An 8,026-nucleotide genomic window follows, 5' to 3' on the forward strand; every position below is an offset into this window, starting at 1 on the left:
ATTCTGTTACAGGAGCCCTGGTGGCACAATGGTTAGGCGCTCGGCTGCTAACTGAAAGGTCGGTGGTTTGAACCCACCCGTGGCTTCTCAGGAGAAAAGACCTGGTGACCTGCTCCTACAAAGATTACGGCCTAGGAAACCCTTTGGGGCAGTTCTATTCCATCCTATACAATCGCTAGGTGTTGCAATCAACTTGCTGGCACAATAACAATAACAGATTCCATTGTATGGATATATCACAGTTTTTTAATCCATTCACCAAGATGGGAGATTTTCATTTGATCTGTTTTTCCTACTGGAGTATACATACACCCCTGGAGGTGTACAAAAGGAGTCGTGATAGCAGTGGTTAAAACACCTGGCTGCTAGCTGAAAGGTCTGTGGTTTGAACCCACCAGCCGCTCTATGGGAGAAAGAAGAGACAGTCTGCTTCCATAAAGATTTATAGCCTTGGAAATCCTCTGTCCTTTTGGGTTGCTATGAGTCAGAAACAAAGGCACTGAGGTTTTTGGTTAGGGGTATGCTAAGATTCCTAGGTGTGGTGCAAATGGTTTTCACTCGACTACTCATTTAAAAGTTGCTGGTTTGAACCCATTCAGCAGTGCCACAGAAGAAAGGCCTGGTCATCTGCTTCCATAAGGATGACACTAAGATATCTATGGAGCAGTTCTACTCACACACAGGTTGCTATGAGTTGGAATCAATACAAAGGAAACTAACAGGCTTGGCTTTGCTTTTTTTCGGGGAATATATATAATGCTGCAGGATAAATATGACTTGTATTTTTGGAACAAAGATTTACTTAATGTTAAGTCACTAACTTGAAAATAATTTTTGGAGGACTTACTACTATGTGTCAGGTACTGGCTAAGCTTTGAGAGTAATTGGCTTGGAGTCACCTACTTAGCAGGTGAGGAGCCATGTTTTCACCTAGGTGTGTCTGACTCCAAAGTGTAGTCTTTTCTGTCCTCTAAGACAGCTGCCTAAGGAGCGCTGGTGGCACAGCCCCTAAAGCATCTGACTGCTAACCAGAAAGTTGGTGGTTCAAACCCACCAGCCTCTCCACGGAAGGAAGCTGGAGCAATCTACTTCCATAAAGATTTACTTCCTTGGAAAACCAATAGGGGTCGCTATGAGTCGGAGTCGACTTGATAGCAGTGAGTTTGGTTTGGTTTTTTGGAAGACAGTTGCCAGCTTGACCCAGGACTAATGTTTCCTTTGAACTGCATATTGCCTTATTAATATCAGGGATTCTGGGCCAACGGTGTCAGAGAAAAGGACCAATGTGGCTCAAGCAAAGACCCTCTGAGGAGCCCAGGGTCTATTTACAGAGTGCAGCAAGTTCCTGGGACAGAGGAGAGCGAAGAGGATTTCACCGTTCCTCAGGTCGTCCACAGCCACGCTGGGAAGCAGCCTTGCAGATAAGTGTTTAGCCTGCCATCTACTGGCCTGTATGGGAAAGTGCAGGCTCCTACAATCCCAAAGTGAGAAGGGAAATGGCAACTCACTTGCTTTTCTACGTTGACGTGAGAAAGAGCTTCTTTCTCAATTTATGGGCCCCCAGAAGAGGTGATTTCCACACCCCCCCCCACATTAGGGGAGCTCTGATAGCGTAATGCCTAACTTGACTGCTAACTGGAAGGCTGGCGGTTCAAACCCACCAGCCACTCCTGGGAAGGAAGGTTGGGCAATCTCCTTCCTTAGTAATACTGCCTCGGAAACCCAAGGAGGGGTCTCTATGAGTCGGGTCCGACTCCACAGCACATAACAACAACAACACATTAGGCACCGGATTTAGTATTTTATAAGCTTCAGAGAAAGGAGCTTCTATACAGCTGCGTTCAGCGACTTCTTGAGTTCCCTGGACATGGAGTGTTAGGGACGCGCGCCCCCTGGTGGTCAGTGCTGGCCTTTTTCTCATATTTTCATCCTTGGCCAGGACTTCTTGTGGCTGGTGGGATGTTGCCTGGCATTCAGGTGGGCATCTCAGCTATGCAAGGTTCTGAGTACATCTCCATCCCTGGGCCAGTGCTCCAAGTCCTAGGTGCCGGCAGCCATTTCTGACTTTCCTGGCCCGGGCCTGCCAGGGGAGGAAGAGAGGTTTGTTGTCACTCAAAGCAAAAGTTGGGAGATGGCTCTTGGGCCAGATGCAATGGGTATTCTTTGGTGTTCTTCAGATTGGTGACATGGGGTGGTCTTCAAAGAGACCATCCCCCCTTCTGGCTCCATCCGACCATCTGCCTCTCCAGCTTCTTCAAGTGCATGGGGCATGAGGAATGGGCGGGGGCAGGGGAGAACAGAACAAATAAAATTGAGATCACAGTAGGCCCTTTCCTGTTCCCACTCACTGCCTCCAATTATGGGTTATTATTAAGGAGCTCCGGGAGTGTAGTGCCTAAGGTACTTGACTGCTAACCAGAAGGCTGGCAGTTCACCCACTAGCCACACTCCTCTGAAGGAAGGTTGGGCAATCTACTTCCATAGTGATACCGCCTTGGAAACCCAAGGAGGGGTTGCTATGAGTTGGGTCTGACTCGACGGCACATAACAACAACAACAACAACATTAAGGAGCTCTGGTAACTCTGGTGGTGTAGTGCCTAAGGCATTTGACTGCTAACCAGAAGGCTGGCGGTTCAAACCCACCAGCCACTCCTTGGAAGGAAGGTTGGGCAATCTACTTCTGTAGAGATACTGCCTCAGAAATTCAAGGTGGGGTTGCTGTGAGTTGAATTGATTCAATGGCAGTGAGTTTGCTTTCTATTAAGTAGCTCTGGTGGTGCTGTGCCTAAGACATTTGACTGCTAACCAGCAGGTTTACAGCTCAAATCACCAGCTGCTCCGTGGAAGGAAAATGGGGCAATCTACTTAAAATCTACTTAAAGACTTACCACCTCTGAAACCCAATGGAGGTTGCTGTGAGTTGGAATTGACTCAATGGCGAGTTTATTTTTCTGTTGTTTACCGTGGGTGGATGTCAGGGCTGGAAGGGTCCTGGGGCCCAGAGAGAGGGACAGGCTTGCCAGGGCCACCCAGTGTATGGGGGCAGAGCTGGGATGAGAACTGTTCACTGACTCTCAGTTCAGTGCTCCTGCCTGCTGGCATCCAGCTGTGGCATCTGACCTACTTTCTCCTGGTCGCCTTCTCCTGGGGTTGAGGACAGGGAGGTGGGTGTTGGGAGACCCTCTCTCACTGTGAGGACAGTTCTGGGGTGGGAGGAGGGAGGTGGTGGGTGCTGCACCCGGGCCCAGCCTCCTCAGTTCCCAGGCCTCCTTTTTATGAGCAGAGGGCTCTGGCCAGGCTTGGCCCTGGGGAGGGGGCCTGGGGCCAGTTTCCTCCTGCGGCTTGGTTGGATTTTTGTCTTCTAGGATAGGCATGTGGGGTCTCCGTGGAGAAGCTGCTGGGAGCCAGGCCTGGGCTGCCCAGGTGTCTGCTGGAAACTGCCAGGTGAGCCCTTTGGAGGGGCGAGGGGTGGAGGTCGCCCTGGGTGAGCCTATGGGAGAAGCATGCCCTCTCACCCAGCCTCCTCCATGGGCCCTGGGCTGGGCCAGAGCTCTCTGCTCACAGAAGAAGGCTGCCCGGGAGCTGGGGGCTTGGAGGCTTTTTCTGTGTGGTTTTGAGGAGTGAGGTAGGACTGAGTCAAGACCACCGAGAGCAGGTGGGGTCCTGGCACAGATTTCAACACATTCCTCCAGTCAGCACACCCCTGGACCGAGTGCCTTCCCCGGGATGCTGGGGACCAGAGGCGAACAGGAGAGATGTGCCCGCCATCTTGAAGCATCATACATGAGCTTGCTTTATCACGGCCTGAACCAGGAAATGGGATCCTCATTGTGAGTGTGTATGTGTGGAATGCTCTAAAGAGAATTCAAGCTACCCAAGCACCCACCCACCTCTGCCCCTTCTTCTCCCATGATGCTCTGGGCTCCCTTCACTGCTCCCCTTCGTCTCCTGCCCTGGTCCTGCCAAGTGGGGTGTCCACAACCCAGACTCTCATCACTTCCTCTTTATTCCTCAATTTCCTTGCAAAGTTCTGTACCCCTCATTCTCACCTCTCTGGGTGTTGGGGGCACAAAAAGGAAACTGGAGATCTCTGAATGTGGCCCCCTCAGTTTTGGGGTTAGACTGGGTTGGGGAGAGATATGTGGGACCTGGAGATGGAGGCTGTGGCCTTGTCCTCACTGGCTGTGTACCTCCCTAGATGACTCTGGACCCCGCTGTATCTCCAAGACTCCTCGCCCTTCCTCTCTGTGATGCCCAGGTGACTCGGGACTCTGGCCACAGTGACCCAGGGAGCAGCTGTCTGTGGTTTTCTGGAACCCTGGGTGATCTCCTGAAGGCCTCACCCTTCCCAGCTTTTGGGGTGGAACCTCCCATGATAAGACCCCTTCTTGGTAGATGCTTAGCTGAGGAGTGGACTGGGCTCAGGAGAACAGCTGCATCGCGACCTCCCCAGCACCTGGACCCCACCTGCTGGGGCTGGAGACCCCTTCCTGATTCCTCCATACATCCTGCCAGCGACCCGGCCAAGGCCCCACTGACCACACCACACTCTCCTCAAAGCCAGGTCTCCAAGGACTCCACTGGATGGGTCAGGAATACAGAGATGGGAGGAGGGGTGAGGCTTCCAGTATTGGGGATGGGGACAAGAGGGGGGCAGAAGTGGCTCTTGGGGAGTCTTTCTGGTGCCGTTGGCTCTGTGAGTTATTCTTCCTTCCTTGAGGCTTTCTGGCTGGGCATTTCCCACACTTGTCCTCCCTGCGATGGTCAGAGGGAGGACACGGTCAGGGATGGACCAGTGGTGCCCAGCTTTGGATGGGAGGGACCATGGATGAGCTATTTTGAAAAGACAGGGTTTCCAAGAGATGAGTGGGCTCAGGCCAGGGGGACTTGCTAACAAAGACACCTGGGTCTGGCCCTGGATCTTGGTCCAGCCACCCAGAGGGAGTGGGCTGGACCAGCTCAGCCCAAGGCTTTAGGTCAACAAAGCCCCGATCTCACGCCCTCAGCCCTACTCAGATCTTTGCTCCTTGTTGCAGGCTTCCTAGGTCCTGTCCTTGGGGGTCAGGAGCCAGGACAGGCCCTGCATACCTGTGGCCTCCCCCAGTCACATGTTTGTAAACTCACTCCTCTCCATCCTCCCCAGGTCCCCGAGCTACCCGTGACCTTCGTCACCAATCCAGTGACCTTCATCACCAATCCATCAACCAAGCTCATTGCCCTCAGGGTGATTCTGACTCATGGTGGCCCCATGAGTCCAAGTAGAACTGCAATGCATAAGGTTTTCAATGGCTGGTTTTTCAGAAGTAGATCACCAAACCTATCTTGCAGGGCACTGCTGAGTAATTTCGGACCGCCAGCCTTTCAGTTAGTAGCAGAGGGCAAACTTCATGCCATCCGTGGACCTTGGACCTCCTTAGGCAAGCTTCAATGCCCTATACCCTCTTCCTAGGGAGGGGACAGGAGGTTACTACAAACCCAGAAGCAGGACCCATCTCCTCACACAGGGCAGAGCAGGACGAACAGAGGTGTGGGAAGAGGAAGCAGAGAAGGGGGCAGGCACTGTGCTGGGGGGACACAGGAACTGGCTGGATCCAGTGGAGAGAGGAGGAGCCCAAGGGCAAGGATGTCCGAGGACATCCTGGACTTTGGAGCCAGGTTAGGTCTCAGCTGCCCCTCTGCTGTTCAGCCTTGGGCAAGTCACTTCACCTTTCTGAGCCTCAGTTTGCACTCAGCGATACAGGAGCTGTCATGCCTGCCTCGTGGGGTGCAGGGAGGATTCAGTGAGACCAAGTGGCTGGCATAGCATCTGACTTGGTAGGCGAGTTCGTTAAGTGTCCCTAGCCCCCCGGGAGTTTAGAGGCACGGTGTATCTAGGAAGCATCAGCGCCTGGACTGCAGACTTCTGACTGGGGGCCATTACTAAGCAGCCTTTTCCTGACTGTTTTCATATTAACCAGTTGCCCTGGAGTCAAGCCTGACTCATGGCGACGCCATGTCTGCCAGAGAACTGGGCTCCACAGGGTTTTCAATGGGAGGCAGGTCAGTAGGCCTCCCGAGGTTGCTCTGGGTTGACTTGAATCTCCAATCTCTTGGTTAGCAGCTGGGTGTGTTAACCATTTGCATTATTCAAAGACCCCATCTTCCTACATACCCTGTGGCATTAGCTTGGGAGTGGCCCCCACAGTAGCTCAGAATGTTTCTGGGGGCATTTAGATTGTATTCCGCTTGTCAGATGGACCCACTGCTGTGTGTGGAGTCTTCCCCATGGTAGCATGCAGGGGATGGAGAGGAAGACCAGAGCCCACAGGGGAAGGCCAAACCTTCAGACTCTGAAGTCATGACAAGGGGAGAAGACTAACTCAGGGTGAGGTTGAGAACGGGGCAGTGTCAGAGGGCAGGCTACTGAAGTGTGGGCTCTGAGTGCCTGGGGGGGGGTGAGATGAGACCCCAAAGTGGGCAGCAGCAGCCTGGAGAGGCTTCAGAGTAGGGCTTTGAAGGATGAGAAAGATGGGGGTTTAGCTGAGGGCTTCTGGGGGAAACTAGAACAGAGATTCACCAAATACACTTCTCCCACGAGATGGCGTTGCTCTTTCAAAAGGATGAGTTCAGCTGCAGTAGGATCTGTAGTGCAGGACTTATCAGAGCCTTTAAACTGCTGATGAGAACCGAGACTATGCAAGGACAGGACAGAGGATGAAGAGTTCCCCAGACTTTTTCAGCCACAGGACCCTCCTCATGGAGTAGCCTCTGGAAGTGTGGGAGATGCTAAGCTGGGGTTTCTGAATGGGAGACCTGTAGCAGTGATGGGAGGCGGTGGCATAACCAGGCCATATTCAGGTGCTTTGCAGCAGTGGCCGGAAAGGGAGCAGACCAGGAGGGGCCAGGAGTCTTAACTGGGTTCCAGAAGTAGACCAGCTTGACGCAGTGTTTGTATTCCGGGAGGAGGGTGCAGCCAGAGGCCTGAGAGTTGGTGTGGAAGAGATGCCAGCTAGGCACGGTGGCCTTGGGGGATCAGGCCTTTGGTGGGAAGATGCTGGTGTGTGTGCACATGTGTATGTGCACGTGTGTGTGCGTGTGCACGCAGGTGACAGGAACAGACCCCCAGGGAAGGAGCTGACCAGAACCAGGCAGGGGGTCTCCACTCCACCGGCAGGGGAACTGAAGCATTCCATGGGTAGGCCTCTGAGGCTCCCAGAGAAGAACCAAGCAAATGCTTCCTGTCAGGCAACTAGGTCTGATGCCAGTGGGGCTGAGGGGCTTTGAGGCAGACCCCCTGCCCTGGTCAGGCCCTACTCCAGGGCTGGTGGGGTTGACAGGCCTCTGGGTCTGCAGCTGGAGGGGCCGGGCAATGTTGCATGGTGTGATTAACCTACTAACCCAGGGCTCGGCCGGGACTGCTGTGGCGTGTGGCAAGGTGCCTGGCCTTCTGCCAACCGACTAACCCACTAACCAGGCCCGAGCATGCCCTACTAACCCCCCGCAGCCAGACCCTACTAACCGAGCAGCTCACGGGCCTTACGAGGGGCAGGGACACGTGGGGAACCAATGCTCCAGAAGGCCCTGCCTGTGGGCTGGGGTCTTTGTGCAGACCGGCATTCAAGGACAGGGCATGGATATGGGACACGCCAACTCCGCCACCTACTGTGGGGTGACTGAGCAAGTCTCCTCACTGCTCTGAACCTGCCTCCTACACGTGGGAGTGGGACACTAGCTCACAGGCTCATGACAGACGTTTAAAAATCATGAGGGTGGGGGTGGGGGGCTGTTCACCTGGCTGATCTTGGCCCCTGCCTGCGCCCTGGTCTCTCTGGGTGTTCTGCACACAGACCCTTCTGCCTGGGCAGCAGAACCTCGCTTTGAACCCCTAACGTCTCTTCCCCACCTCTTCCTTCTTCCTAGGCAGCTCTTTTTGGTTACTAACCTGTCTAACTTGGGGGGTGTGGTGCCTCAACGGTGCCGACCGGCCCTTAACAAATTAACTGACCTGCGTCGTGCGCTCTTCCTTCTCCAGTGATTGCCACTGT

This window comes from Orycteropus afer, unplaced genomic scaffold (assembly GCF_000298275.1).
Source record: "Orycteropus afer afer isolate SDZICR_OR568_19922 unplaced genomic scaffold, OryAfe1.0 scaffold00197, whole genome shotgun sequence".
NCBI lineage: Eukaryota > Metazoa > Chordata > Mammalia > Tubulidentata > Orycteropodidae > Orycteropus > Orycteropus afer.